Here is a 14,760-nt window from a genome sequence, read left to right as displayed (position 1 = left end):
AACTATTCTCTCAAGACTTTTAGATTGAAATGGGACCTTTGAGACAGGCCTGTAGTTGTTAAGAACTTGGGGATCCAAATTTGACTTCTTAAGGAGCGGTCTAACAACCGCTACCTTAAATTGATGAGGTACAACGCCTGACGCAAGGGATGCATTCATCATACTAAATATAGGTCCTGCCAGTCCTCCGAGGGAATCTTTGACTAGCTGAGTGGGGATGGGATCTAGCGAACAGGTGGTTGACTTTGTCTTACGTCTGTGTTCATGAGTCCACCATAAGAAGAAATCTGAACAGGAGTGGTGATCATGGGAGGTCACCACGGAGGAAACCACTGCTCTCCCCCCCCAAAAAAACCACCACTGCCCCTCTCAAGTTTGCTAAAGACCACATGGATGTTCCACAGCAACTCCTGGAACAATGTTCTGTGGACAGATGTGACAAAAGTTGAACTTGTTGGTAAATGTGCACAGCGTTATGTTTGGAGATAACAAAACACTGCATACCAACTCCAAAACCTCATCCCAACTGGGAAGCATGGCGGAGGCTGTACGGCTTGCAATCATCGAGGGACCGATGAATTCCAAGTGGTATCAGGAAATTCTACAGCAGAATGTCAGGGTGTCTGCCTGTGATCTAAAACCCGAAAGACGCCGGGTCATGCAACATGACAAAAACAAAGGAGTACATCAACAACAGAGTGGCTGAAACAGAAGAAATTCCATATTTTGGGATGGCCAAGTAAGAGTCCTGACCCCAATCCCATTGAAGTGCTGTGGCGTGATCTGAAGCAGGCCGTTCAGCGCAAGACATCCCAAAAATATCCATGAACTGAAACAGTTTTGCATAGAAGAATAGGCCAAAATACCTCCTAACCGCTGCTCAGGTCTGATCGGCCGCTACAGAAAGTGGGGGTTGAGGTTTTTGTCAATAAAGGAGGTTCCACTAGCTCCTTAATATAAGGGTTCACGTACTTTTTCCATCAATGACCTCGATTGTTTAAACCATTTGTTCAATAAAGAAACAGCAATGTCAAATGTTGGGCGTGTGTTGTTTGTTAAATCAGACTATCTCTATTAATTATTATGACTTAGATAAAGATTAGATCACATGTTAGGAGCCATTCATGCAGAAATCCATATCATTCCGAAGAGCAGTTTACAAAAGTTTTTCTCACAACTGTATGTGAGAGAAAAGCAGGGACGCTCACTGAGTAAGGTGGGGTTGCAGCTTCGCAAATCGCAAGGACATTCGTACGCTCAAAAGGAGACAGGAGCACCCCAGATGGGACTCGAACCCACAATCCCTGGCTTAGGAGGCCAGTGCCTTATCCATTAGGCCACTGGGGCACACTGGGTTGCGTTGATCACGCTGATGAAAAGCCAGTTTATTTTTCCTTTGCTTTTTCAAAGGGATCCCCGGAATTAGGGAAGTTAGGCAGCAGAAGGTTTACTGTGACCTGAGAAGGACCGGCATCCAATCACAGTGGTACACACACACACGCGCTCTCACTGATCTGAGCTACATGGTAACCAAGATGATCTCAGGTGCGCCGAGCTGGTACGGAACACATTGAACTGATCGACGGCGAATTGTCTCTCAGACAGGCTTTTCACCTCTGAGCTCCCTGAATGACAGTGATCAGCTAGGTGGTGAAACAGTCAGCTGCTTCTAAGCCTTAAACAGCTGCATCTGAGCGCTTCCACAGAGAGATGATTTGAAAGCCGAACATCGCCCATTGGGAACACCTTACCATCACTAGTTTAAGAGAGTCTTAAGGTCTTGCAGAGGTGCCTGTCTAATAGCATGCGCTTTGCAAGCTATAGGTGTTTAGGCTGAGGCGGAATGCCTGTTAACAAAATGTTTTTCTAAAGGGGCCTCGCACTCTTTTCCAAGCAGAGGTCCCCAACCCCACTGAGCGTCACAATGTAGTCATGTCCTAAGACGTCACCTGTTAGTCTCCATTTGTCTGCCACCAACACTGTAGGTTACGGGGTCACAACCGCACCCCGGAGAGCAGAGGAGCCGTTGGCGTTCTCGGGGCGCAGAGTGCTCTGAAGGTGGGGCGCTTGAATCTCGCTGTTGGAGGCCATCTGAAACTGACCCAAGCCTTTCCCTTGAATTAAATGTAAATAAGAAATGAACCCCAGATGCACATGGAATCAATCATGTGTTTCCTTTGAGCCGTTTCAAAGACTGCTCAAGAGTTTACCTTGCACAGATGCGCAAAGATTAATGATGGGGGTGCACGCTTCAAGGCGCCTTACAACTGTAGGGACTGATTAGAGACAATTCGTAGCGCGTGTTCGTTTCCATATACGCCCCGTGTTGCAATGGTAGGATGCAGTCAAATACTGCTTGGACGCGTATCGGCATTCTATGCAACTGGAGGACTTGAGGGTTTTTTGTGCTTGGTTCTGTTTTCGTTGACATCGCATTCGTAAGAGCGTAAAAAAAAGGCAATTCCAGCATCTGACACGAATAAAAGGGCTATTGAAACTGCAGGGCTGCGCAGCTTCTAAGATCCTTGCACACAATTCTCCGTTATTATTACTTCCTTCTTTCTGTCTAACAAAGTTCCCTTTTCCTGACCGGACGGGGAGACTTTATCATTCCAACTTGAAGCCACCCTTAAGTCCTCTGAGGTGCGTTTGTCCGCTAGCATGCATTTTGTGAACGTTTTTTTTTTTGTTGTTAAACGGAAAGCGACTTTGAAAAAGGTTTCCGCCGCCGCCCGGCACTCTATGTTAGACTGTATCAAGAAGGCAGTGGCGGCGGCAGCAGCGACGCACGCTGCAGCCGTGGCCGAGTGGTTACGGCGATGGACTAGAAAGCCGTTGAGGTCTCCCCGCGAAGCTTCGAGTCCTGCCGCCTGCGGTGTGGTCGTGTGCCTGTGCAACAAAGGAAAAGCACCCGTTTTGCTTTTCCCGCGACTTTTAAAACGCTAAATCACTTGGACCTGCTGCCTTGGACATATACTATTCTGCGTCCACAAACGACATTTCGCACCTGGAAGCAGATAATGACTCTACGCGTTCGCATGTCTTGTGCCCTACTCCCAGCCTTTGAAAACCCAATTCATAAAGCTTAAAAAACCGACTCCATATGTCTTCCTAGTGTAGTGTGCTCTCTGAAGGCACCAGTTCTGTAGGGTTTGGGCATTTACGGGGACAATTATTAATTGTAGCAGTAAATCCCAAAATGATTCTTTTAATGGCTTTAGAATCCAACCTTGCGATATAACTCAAACAACGCACACACACAGGTACTAATACACGAGGATACATTTATTAATACATAGAATATGCATATAAACCTAACAGATCTTATCGAGAGGGTTATCAGAATACAAAAGGTATATATTCAGTCAGTTACGAAGAGTTACATATATCAAGAGGACATACGTTCAGTATATCATTCATTTAGACCGTTTCATAAAGTGAACTTGGTTACAACTTCTACATTAGATACTGAAAACAAGTACATAACTCTTAGGAATTAAATTGATATCAACTGGTTGAACCCAATTCATAAAGCTGAAAGAACCGACTCCATAGGTCTTCCTAGTGCACGAGGAGGAGCAGAGGAGGAGTGAGGATGGCGCAGATGACCACTCATTTTTACGCGCTCCTCTGGAAGGAATGCAAATAAAAGCCGAAACCCGAAAACAGTAGTGGCCATAAGAGGAAATACATCCGCGCGGCACGCCAGTGCTCCATGTTAGTATAGTGGTGAGTATCCCCGCCTGTCACGCGGGAGACGACGTAGCTTTTGTCCAATCAGATTCCAATGTGTGGGATCTTACGGAATTTCCCTTCTCCGTCATTTTCTGAGCCCTATTCCAAAGGGGCATCCTGTCCACTCCTCGATGCTTTTCGAAAACCCGCCAGTGTGTTTGATTAGTGTTGATTTGTTTCGAAAAAGCTCAAAGAAAAGAGGACCAATCAAGCTCTTTGTCAGGAGTGGGATTTGAAACCACGCCTCCAGGGAAGACTGCAACCTAAATGCAGCGCCTTAGACCGCTCGGCCATCCTGACATGTACCAGCAGCCCCAACCCGTCCCATGAGCAACCGCGATCCCACTGCGTTCCTTGATCATCGCACTGTCATTAAAGTTACATGGAGTGACATCAGTACTGAAACCTTTGAAAAATCTGTCGGCTATCATGACCCGTTTTCTTTGTGGAGTGAATGTTGCACACTTGCGATAAAAAGTTTGTGAACCCTTTGGAATGATCTGGATTTCTACATGAATGGCTCTTAAAATGTGATCTGGTCTTCATCTGAGGCATAATAATAAATAAAGACAGTCTTATTTAACAAACAACACACACGACAGTTTACATTGTCAATTCAATTCAATTCAATGTATTTCTAAATAGCGCCTTTCACAACAAGGTTGTCCCAAGGCACTCAACAATGGAAGTTGTTAAGAGCCTTGTGTCTAATATGACGCCTAGGTTACGTGCTGACTCTTTGAGGCAAATGTTTAAATCCTCTGAGTTAAGTGCAGAAGTTATAGTAGTCCTATCAGTATTGTTGCCTCCAATAAACAGCTCCCTAGTTTTATCGGAGTTGAGTAACAAAAAGTTTTCACACATCCAAGTCTTTCCTTCATTAATGCATTTAACTAAAGTGATAATAGAAGAGTTGTCGTTTGGTGTAAACGAAATGTATATTTGAGTGTCATCAGCATATGAATGAAAGTTCAAATTATGTTTTCGTGTTATCCTACCTAGCAGCAGCATGTAGAGAGAGAGAGCAATATTGGTCCCGGCACTGATCACCAAATTGAACTGGTGACGTTGATGAAGCAGTACAATTATTAGATATTTGAACAGAACGAAAACGATGAGTTAAATATGAAGTAAACCACTTAAGGACGGTTCCAGATAAGCCAACCTCAAACTCAAGCCTGTGTGACAAAACAGAGAGGTCAACCGTGTCAAAGGCAGCACTAAGATCTAGAAGCACAAGCACTGTTGCATTCCCCGCATCAGTAGCTAAGAGAATTTCATTTACGACTCTTGTTAATGCAGTTTCAGTGCTGTGGCCTGGGCGGAAACCAGACTGAAATTTCTCAAGTATATTATTTGAATCCAGAGACGATTGAAGTTGGGCCACAACTATTCTCTCAAGACTTTTAGATTGAAATGGGACCTTTGAGACAGGCCTGTAGTTGTTAAGAACTTGGGGATCCAAATTTGACTTCTTAAGGAGCGGTCTAACAACCGCTACCTTAAATTGATGAGGTACAACGCCTGACGCAAGGGATGCATTCATCATACTAAATATAGGTCCTGCCAGTCCTCCGAGGGAATCTTTGACTAGCTGAGTGGGGATGGGATCTAGCGAACAGGTGGTTGACTTTGTCTTACGTCTGTGTTCATGAGTCCACCATAAGAAGAAATCTGAACAGGAGTGGTGATCATGGGAGGTCACCACGGAGGAAACCACTGCTCTCCCCCCCCAAAAAAACCACCACTGCCCCTCTCAAGTTTGCTAAAGACCACATGGATGTTCCACAGCAACTCCTGGAACAATGTTCTGTGGACAGATGTGACAAAAGTTGAACTTGTTGGTAAATGTGCACAGCGTTATGTTTGGAGATAACAAAACACTGCATACCAACTCCAAAACCTCATCCCAACTGGGAAGCATGGCGGAGGCTGTACGGCTTGCAATCATCGAGGGACCGATGAATTCCAAGTGGTATCAGGAAATTCTACAGCAGAATGTCAGGGTGTCTGCCTGTGATCTAAAACCCGAAAGACGCCGGGTCATGCAACATGACAAAAACAAAGGAGTACATCAACAACAGAGTGGCTGAAACAGAAGAAATTCCATATTTTGGGATGGCCAAGTAAGAGTCCTGACCCCAATCCCATTGAAGTGCTGTGGCGTGATCTGAAGCAGGCCGTTCAGCGCAAGACATCCCAAAAATATCCATGAACTGAAACAGTTTTGCATAGAAGAATAGGCCAAAATACCTCCTAACCGCTGCTCAGGTCTGATCGGCCGCTACAGAAAGTGGGGGTTGAGGTTTTTGTCAATAAAGGAGGTTCCACTAGCTCCTTAATATAAGGGTTCACGTACTTTTTCCATCAATGACCTCGATTGTTTAAACCATTTGTTCAATAAAGAAACAGCAATGTCAAATGTTGGGCGTGTGTTGTTTGTTAAATCAGACTATCTCTATTAATTATTATGACTTAGATAAAGATTAGATCACATGTTAGGAGCCATTCATGCAGAAATCCATATCATTCCGAAGAGCAGTTTACAAAAGTTTTTCTCACAACTGTATGTGAGAGAAAAGCAGGGACGCTCACTGAGTAAGGTGGGGTTGCAGCTTCGCAAATCGCAAGGACATTCGTACGCTCAAAAGGAGACAGGAGCACCCCAGATGGGACTCGAACCCACAATCCCTGGCTTAGGAGGCCAGTGCCTTATCCATTAGGCCACTGGGGCACACTGGGTTGCGTTGATCACGCTGATGAAAAGCCAGTTTATTTTTCCTTTGCTTTTTCAAAGGGATCCCCGGAATTAGGGAAGTTAGGCAGCAGAAGGTTTACTGTGACCTGAGAAGGACCGGCATCCAATCACAGTGGTACACACACACACGCGCTCTCACTGATCTGAGCTACATGGTAACCAAGATGATCTCAGGTGCGCCGAGCTGGTACGGAACACATTGAACTGATCGACGGCGAATTGTCTCTCAGACAGGCTTTTCACCTCTGAGCTCCCTGAATGACAGTGATCAGCTAGGTGGTGAAACAGTCAGCTGCTTCTAAGCCTTAAACAGCTGCATCTGAGCGCTTCCACAGAGAGATGATTTGAAAGCCGAACATCGCCCATTGGGAACACCTTACCATCACTAGTTTAAGAGACTCTTAAGGTCTTGCAGAGGTGCCTGTCTAATAGCATGCGCTTTGCAAGCTATAGGTGTTTAGGCTGAGGCGGAATGCCTGTTAACAAAATGTTTTTCTAAAGGGGCCTCGCACTCTTTTCCAAGCAGAGGTCCCCAACCCCACTGAGCGTCACAATGTAGTCATGTCCTAAGACGTCACCTGTTAGTCTCCATTTGTCTGCCACCAACACTGTAGGTTACGGGGTCACAACCGCACCCCGGAGAGCAGAGGAGCCGTTGGCGTTCTCGGGGCGCAGAGTGCTCTGAAGGTGGGGCGCTTGAATCTCGCTGTTGGAGGCCATCTGAAACTGACCCAAGCCTTTCCCTTGAATTAAATGTAAATAAGAAATGAACCCCAGATGCACATGGAATCAATCATGTGTTTCCTTTGAGCCGTTTCAAAGACTGCTCAAGAGTTTACCTTGCACAGATGCGCAAAGATTAATGATGGGGGTGCACGCTTCAAGGCGCCTTACAACTGTAGGGACTGATTAGAGACAATTCGTAGCGCGTGTTCGTTTCCATATACGCCCCGTGTTGCAATGGTAGGATGCAGTCAAATACTGCTTGGACGCGTATCGGCATTCTATGCAACTGGAGGACTTGAGGGTTTTTTGTGCTTGGTTCTGTTTTCGTTGACATCGCATTCGTAAGAGCGTAAAAAAAAGGCAATTCCAGCATCTGACACGAATAAAAGGGCTATTGAAACTGCAGGGCTGCGCAGCTTCTAAGATCCTTGCACACAATTCTCCGTTATTATTACTTCCTTCTTTCTGTCTAACAAAGTTCCCTTTTCCTGACCGGACGGGGAGACTTTATCATTCCAACTTGAAGCCACCCTTAAGTCCTCTGAGGTGCGTTTGTCCGCTAGCATGCATTTTGTGAACGTTTTTTTTTTTGTTGTTAAACGGAAAGCGACTTTGAAAAAGGTTTCCGCCGCCGCCCGGCACTCTATGTTAGACTGTATCAAGAAGGCAGTGGCGGCGGCAGCAGCGACGCACGCTGCAGCCGTGGCCGAGTGGTTACGGCGATGGACTAGAAAGCCGTTGAGGTCTCCCCGCGAAGCTTCGAGTCCTGCCGCCTGCGGTGTGGTCGTGTGCCTGTGCAACAAAGGAAAAGCACCCGTTTTGCTTTTCCCGCGACTTTTAAAACGCTAAATCACTTGGACCTGCTGCCTTGGACATATACTATTCTGCGTCCACAAACGACATTTCGCACCTGGAAGCAGATAATGACTCTACGCGTTCGCATGTCTTGTGCCCTACTCCCAGCCTTTGAAAACCCAATTCATAAAGCTTAAAAAACCGACTCCATATGTCTTCCTAGTGTAGTGTGCTCTCTGAAGGCACCAGTTCTGTAGGGTTTGGGCATTTACGGGGACAATTATTAATTGTAGCAGTAAATCCCAAAATGATTCTTTTAATGGCTTTAGAATCCAACCTTGCGATATAACTCAAACAACGCACACACACAGGTACTAATACACGAGGATACATTTATTAATACATAGAATATGCATATAAACCTAACAGATCTTATCGAGAGGGTTATCAGAATACAAAAGGTATATATTCAGTCAGTTACGAAGAGTTACATATATCAAGAGGACATACGTTCAGTATATCATTCATTTAGACCGTTTCATAAAGTGAACTTGGTTACAACTTCTACATTAGATACTGAAAACAAGTACATAACTCTTAGGAATTAAATTGATATCAACTGGTTGAACCCAATTCATAAAGCTGAAAGAACCGACTCCATAGGTCTTCCTAGTGCACGAGGAGGAGCAGAGGAGGAGTGAGGATGGCGCAGATGACCACTCATTTTTACGCGCTCCTCTGGAAGGAATGCAAATAAAAGCCGAAACCCGAAAACAGTAGTGGCCATAAGAGGAAATACATCCGCGCGGCACGCCAGTGCTCCATGTTAGTATAGTGGTGAGTATCCCCGCCTGTCACGCGGGAGACGACGTAGCTTTTGTCCAATCAGATTCCAATGTGTGGGATCTTACGGAATTTCCCTTCTCCGTCATTTTCTGAGCCCTATTCCAAAGGGGCATCCTGTCCACTCCTCGATGCTTTTCGAAAACCCGCCAGTGTGTTTGATTAGTGTTGATTTGTTTCGAAAAAGCTCAAAGAAAAGAGGACCAATCAAGCTCTTTGTCAGGAGTGGGATTTGAAACCACGCCTCCAGGGAAGACTGCAACCTAAATGCAGCGCCTTAGACCGCTCGGCCATCCTGACATGTACCAGCAGCCCCAACCCGTCCCATGAGCAACCGCGATCCCACTGCGTTCCTTGATCATCGCACTGTCATTAAAGTTACATGGAGTGACATCAGTACTGAAACCTTTGAAAAATCTGTCGGCTATCATGACCCGTTTTCTTTGTGGAGTGAATGTTGCACACTTGCGATAAAAAGTTTGTGAACCCTTTGGAATGATCTGGATTTCTACATGAATGGCTCTTAAAATGTGATCTGGTCTTCATCTGAGGCATAATAATAAATAAAGACAGTCTTATTTAACAAACAACACACACGACAGTTTACATTGTCAATTCAATTCAATTCAATGTATTTCTAAATAGCGCCTTTCACAACAAGGTTGTCCCAAGGCACTCAACAATGGAAGTTGTTAAGAGCCTTGTGTCTAATATGACGCCTAGGTTACGTGCTGACTCTTTGAGGCAAATGTTTAAATCCTCTGAGTTAAGTGCAGAAGTTATAGTAGTCCTATCAGTATTGTTGCCTCCAATAAACAGCTCCCTAGTTTTATCGGAGTTGAGTAACAAAAAGTTTTCACACATCCAAGTCTTTCCTTCATTAATGCATTTAACTAAAGTGATAATAGAAGAGTTGTCGTTTGGTGTAAACGAAATGTATATTTGAGTGTCATCAGCATATGAATGAAAGTTCAAATTATGTTTTCGTGTTATCCTACCTAGCAGCAGCATGTAGAGAGAGAGAGCAATATTGGTCCCGGCACTGATCACCAAATTGAACTGGTGACGTTGATGAAGCAGTACAATTATTAGATATTTGAACAGAACGAAAACGATGAGTTAAATATGAAGTAAACCACTTAAGGACGGTTCCAGATAAGCCAACCTCAAACTCAAGCCTGTGTGACAAAACAGAGAGGTCAACCGTGTCAAAGGCAGCACTAAGATCTAGAAGCACAAGCACTGTTGCATTCCCCGCATCAGTAGCTAAGAGAATTTCATTTACGACTCTTGTTAATGCAGTTTCAGTGCTGTGGCCTGGGCGGAAACCAGACTGAAATTTCTCAAGTATATTATTTGAATCCAGAGACGATTGAAGTTGGGCCACAACTATTCTCTCAAGACTTTTAGATTGAAATGGGACCTTTGAGACAGGCCTGTAGTTGTTAAGAACTTGGGGATCCAAATTTGACTTCTTAAGGAGCGGTCTAACAACCGCTACCTTAAATTGATGAGGTACAACGCCTGACGCAAGGGATGCATTCATCATACTAAATATAGGTCCTGCCAGTCCTCCGAGGGAATCTTTGACTAGCTGAGTGGGGATGGGATCTAGCGAACAGGTGGTTGACTTTGTCTTACGTCTGTGTTCATGAGTCCACCATAAGAAGAAATCTGAACAGGAGTGGTGATCATGGGAGGTCACCACGGAGGAAACCACTGCTCTCCCCCCCCAAAAAAACCACCACTGCCCCTCTCAAGTTTGCTAAAGACCACATGGATGTTCCACAGCAACTCCTGGAACAATGTTCTGTGGACAGATGTGACAAAAGTTGAACTTGTTGGTAAATGTGCACAGCGTTATGTTTGGAGATAACAAAACACTGCATACCAACTCCAAAACCTCATCCCAACTGGGAAGCATGGCGGAGGCTGTACGGCTTGCAATCATCGAGGGACCGATGAATTCCAAGTGGTATCAGGAAATTCTACAGCAGAATGTCAGGGTGTCTGCCTGTGATCTAAAACCCGAAAGACGCCGGGTCATGCAACATGACAAAAACAAAGGAGTACATCAACAACAGAGTGGCTGAAACAGAAGAAATTCCATATTTTGGGATGGCCAAGTAAGAGTCCTGACCCCAATCCCATTGAAGTGCTGTGGCGTGATCTGAAGCAGGCCGTTCAGCGCAAGACATCCCAAAAATATCCATGAACTGAAACAGTTTTGCATAGAAGAATAGGCCAAAATACCTCCTAACCGCTGCTCAGGTCTGATCGGCCGCTACAGAAAGTGGGGGTTGAGGTTTTTGTCAATAAAGGAGGTTCCACTAGCTCCTTAATATAAGGGTTCACGTACTTTTTCCATCAATGACCTCGATTGTTTAAACCATTTGTTCAATAAAGAAACAGCAATGTCAAATGTTGGGCGTGTGTTGTTTGTTAAATCAGACTATCTCTATTAATTATTATGACTTAGATAAAGATTAGATCACATGTTAGGAGCCATTCATGCAGAAATCCATATCATTCCGAAGAGCAGTTTACAAAAGTTTTTCTCACAACTGTATGTGAGAGAAAAGCAGGGACGCTCACTGAGTAAGGTGGGGTTGCAGCTTCGCAAATCGCAAGGACATTCGTACGCTCAAAAGGAGACAGGAGCACCCCAGATGGGACTCGAACCCACAATCCCTGGCTTAGGAGGCCAGTGCCTTATCCATTAGGCCACTGGGGCACACTGGGTTGCGTTGATCACGCTGATGAAAAGCCAGTTTATTTTTCCTTTGCTTTTTCAAAGGGATCCCCGGAATTAGGGAAGTTAGGCAGCAGAAGGTTTACTGTGACCTGAGAAGGACCGGCATCCAATCACAGTGGTACACACACACACGCGCTCTCACTGATCTGAGCTACATGGTAACCAAGATGATCTCAGGTGCGCCGAGCTGGTACGGAACACATTGAACTGATCGACGGCGAATTGTCTCTCAGACAGGCTTTTCACCTCTGAGCTCCCTGAATGACAGTGATCAGCTAGGTGGTGAAACAGTCAGCTGCTTCTAAGCCTTAAACAGCTGCATCTGAGCGCTTCCACAGAGAGATGATTTGAAAGCCGAACATCGCCCATTGGGAACACCTTACCATCACTAGTTTAAGAGACTCTTAAGGTCTTGCAGAGGTGCCTGTCTAATAGCATGCGCTTTGCAAGCTATAGGTGTTTAGGCTGAGGCGGAATGCCTGTTAACAAAATGTTTTTCTAAAGGGGCCTCGCACTCTTTTCCAAGCAGAGGTCCCCAACCCCACTGAGCGTCACAATGTAGTCATGTCCTAAGACGTCACCTGTTAGTCTCCATTTGTCTGCCACCAACACTGTAGGTTACGGGGTCACAACCGCACCCCGGAGAGCAGAGGAGCCGTTGGCGTTCTCGGGGCGCAGAGTGCTCTGAAGGTGGGGCGCTTGAATCTCGCTGTTGGAGGCCATCTGAAACTGACCCAAGCCTTTCCCTTGAATTAAATGTAAATAAGAAATGAACCCCAGATGCACATGGAATCAATCATGTGTTTCCTTTGAGCCGTTTCAAAGACTGCTCAAGAGTTTACCTTGCACAGATGCGCAAAGATTAATGATGGGGGTGCACGCTTCAAGGCGCCTTACAACTGTAGGGACTGATTAGAGACAATTCGTAGCGCGTGTTCGTTTCCATATACGCCCCGTGTTGCAATGGTAGGATGCAGTCAAATACTGCTTGGACGCGTATCGGCATTCTATGCAACTGGAGGACTTGAGGGTTTTTTGTGCTTGGTTCTGTTTTCGTTGACATCGCATTCGTAAGAGCGTAAAAAAAAGGCAATTCCAGCATCTGACACGAATAAAAGGGCTATTGAAACTGCAGGGCTGCGCAGCTTCTAAGATCCTTGCACACAATTCTCCGTTATTATTACTTCCTTCTTTCTGTCTAACAAAGTTCCCTTTTCCTGACCGGACGGGGAGACTTTATCATTCCAACTTGAAGCCACCCTTAAGTCCTCTGAGGTGCGTTTGTCCGCTAGCATGCATTTTGTGAACGTTTTTTTTTTTGTTGTTAAACGGAAAGCGACTTTGAAAAAGGTTTCCGCCGCCGCCCGGCACTCTATGTTAGACTGTATCAAGAAGGCAGTGGCGGCGGCAGCAGCGACGCACGCTGCAGCCGTGGCCGAGTGGTTACGGCGATGGACTAGAAAGCCGTTGAGGTCTCCCCGCGAAGCTTCGAGTCCTGCCGCCTGCGGTGTGGTCGTGTGCCTGTGCAACAAAGGAAAAGCACCCGTTTTGCTTTTCCCGCGACTTTTAAAACGCTAAATCACTTGGACCTGCTGCCTTGGACATATACTATTCTGCGTCCACAAACGACATTTCGCACCTGGAAGCAGATAATGACTCTACGCGTTCGCATGTCTTGTGCCCTACTCCCAGCCTTTGAAAACCCAATTCATAAAGCTTAAAAAACCGACTCCATATGTCTTCCTAGTGTAGTGTGCTCTCTGAAGGCACCAGTTCTGTAGGGTTTGGGCATTTACGGGGACAATTATTAATTGTAGCAGTAAATCCCAAAATGATTCTTTTAATGGCTTTAGAATCCAACCTTGCGATATAACTCAAACAACGCACACACACAGGTACTAATACACGAGGATACATTTATTAATACATAGAATATGCATATAAACCTAACAGATCTTATCGAGAGGGTTATCAGAATACAAAAGGTATATATTCAGTCAGTTACGAAGAGTTACATATATCAAGAGGACATACGTTCAGTATATCATTCATTTAGACCGTTTCATAAAGTGAACTTGGTTACAACTTCTACATTAGATACTGAAAACAAGTACATAACTCTTAGGAATTAAATTGATATCAACTGGTTGAACCCAATTCATAAAGCTGAAAGAACCGACTCCATAGGTCTTCCTAGTGCACGAGGAGGAGCAGAGGAGGAGTGAGGATGGCGCAGATGACCACTCATTTTTACGCGCTCCTCTGGAAGGAATGCAAATAAAAGCCGAAACCCGAAAACAGTAGTGGCCATAAGAGGAAATACATCCGCGCGGCACGCCAGTGCTCCATGTTAGTATAGTGGTGAGTATCCCCGCCTGTCACGCGGGAGACGACGTAGCTTTTGTCCAATCAGATTCCAATGTGTGGGATCTTACGGAATTTCCCTTCTCCGTCATTTTCTGAGCCCTATTCCAAAGGGGCATCCTGTCCACTCCTCGATGCTTTTCGAAAACCCGCCAGTGTGTTTGATTAGTGTTGATTTGTTTCGAAAAAGCTCAAAGAAAAGAGGACCAATCAAGCTCTTTGTCAGGAGTGGGATTTGAAACCACGCCTCCAGGGAAGACTGCAACCTAAATGCAGCGCCTTAGACCGCTCGGCCATCCTGACATGTACCAGCAGCCCCAACCCGTCCCATGAGCAACCGCGATCCCACTGCGTTCCTTGATCATCGCACTGTCATTAAAGTTACATGGAGTGACATCAGTACTGAAACCTTTGAAAAATCTGTCGGCTATCATGACCCGTTTTCTTTGTGGAGTGAATGTTGCACACTTGCGATAAAAAGTTTGTGAACCCTTTGGAATGATCTGGATTTCTACATGAATGGCTCTTAAAATGTGATCTGGTCTTCATCTGAGGCATAATAATAAATAAAGACAGTCTTATTTAACAAACAACACACACGACAGTTTACATTGTCAATTCAATTCAATTCAATGTATTTCTAAATAGCGCCTTTCACAACAAGGTTGTCCCAAGGCACTCAACAATGGAAGTTGTTAAGAGCCTTGTGTCTAATATGACGCCTAGGTTACGTGCTGACTCTTTGAGGCAAATGTTTAAATCCTCTGAGTTAAGTGCAGAAGTT

At 45.2% G+C, this 14,760-nt stretch overlaps 6 non-coding genes across 6 annotated transcripts; all 6 read right to left on the bottom strand.

Moving 5' to 3' along the window:
• Positions 1-1,274: 1,274 nt before the first annotated feature.
• On the bottom strand, positions 1,275-1,347 carry trnar-ccu (transfer RNA arginine (anticodon CCU)). The gene has a single exon. It is a non-coding gene; the product is annotated as a tRNA-Arg (tRNA).
• A 2,605-nt stretch (positions 1,348-3,952) lies between these two features.
• trnal-uag (transfer RNA leucine (anticodon UAG)) lies at positions 3,953-4,035 on the bottom strand. Its single transcript has one exon. It is a non-coding gene; the product is annotated as a tRNA-Leu (tRNA).
• Positions 4,036-6,396: 2,361 nt separating this feature from the next.
• On the bottom strand, positions 6,397-6,469 carry trnar-ccu (transfer RNA arginine (anticodon CCU)). Its single transcript has one exon. It is a non-coding gene; the product is annotated as a tRNA-Arg (tRNA).
• Positions 6,470-9,074: 2,605 nt separating this feature from the next.
• On the bottom strand, positions 9,075-9,157 carry trnal-uag (transfer RNA leucine (anticodon UAG)). Its single transcript has one exon. It is a non-coding gene; the product is annotated as a tRNA-Leu (tRNA).
• Positions 9,158-11,518: 2,361 nt separating this feature from the next.
• On the bottom strand, positions 11,519-11,591 carry trnar-ccu (transfer RNA arginine (anticodon CCU)). The gene has a single exon. It is a non-coding gene; the product is annotated as a tRNA-Arg (tRNA).
• Positions 11,592-14,196: 2,605 nt separating this feature from the next.
• On the bottom strand, positions 14,197-14,279 carry trnal-uag (transfer RNA leucine (anticodon UAG)). The gene has a single exon. It is a non-coding gene; the product is annotated as a tRNA-Leu (tRNA).
• Between the last annotated feature and the right edge of the window lie 481 nt (positions 14,280-14,760).

The sequence above is a fragment of the Atractosteus spatula genome, unplaced genomic scaffold (assembly GCF_055471065.1).
Source record: "Atractosteus spatula isolate fAtrSpa1 unplaced genomic scaffold, fAtrSpa1.hap1 Scaffold_4, whole genome shotgun sequence".
NCBI classification, from domain to species: Eukaryota; Metazoa; Chordata; class Actinopteri; order Semionotiformes; family Lepisosteidae; genus Atractosteus; species Atractosteus spatula.
This window is presented reverse-complemented; position numbering and strand designations above follow the sequence as displayed.